Source organism: Chiloscyllium plagiosum, chromosome 17 (genome assembly GCF_004010195.1).
Source record: "Chiloscyllium plagiosum isolate BGI_BamShark_2017 chromosome 17, ASM401019v2, whole genome shotgun sequence".
Classification (NCBI taxonomy): Eukaryota; Metazoa; Chordata; class Chondrichthyes; order Orectolobiformes; family Hemiscylliidae; genus Chiloscyllium; species Chiloscyllium plagiosum.
In genome coordinates this window covers 57,470,988-57,471,246 of record NC_057726.1, presented here as the reverse complement: position 1 = coordinate 57,471,246, position 259 = coordinate 57,470,988, and the positions used below count along the sequence as shown (strand labels likewise).

The following is a 259-nucleotide window of genomic DNA, read 5'->3' as shown; positions in this document are numbered from 1 at the left end:
CAGGGAGGGCACTGAAGAAACATTGTTGAGCTTTTATTTTTATGTCTTTATTTTTCTACTTATACTAAGAGCAACATAAGGTTTATCTTTTACCTTTCTTTCTCTATGTTACTATTTTGTACCTAAGTTCCCTCAAACTTAAGATTACATCATGTGTGGCGACATTGTGCATTTTTCACTGTTCTCCTGTACTTGAGTACACATGACAATAAGGTTTAAATCTAAATCTATGAACTGAAGAAAGCCATTGCAAATCTTT

General features: G+C 32.8%; 1 long non-coding RNA gene across 2 annotated transcripts in view; it reads right to left on the bottom strand.

The window, feature by feature from the left end:
• Positions 1–259, bottom strand: part of LOC122558519 — a 29,110-nt gene that overhangs the window by 7,712 nt on the left and 21,139 nt on the right. The gene's annotated exons all lie outside the window — the stretch shown is intronic.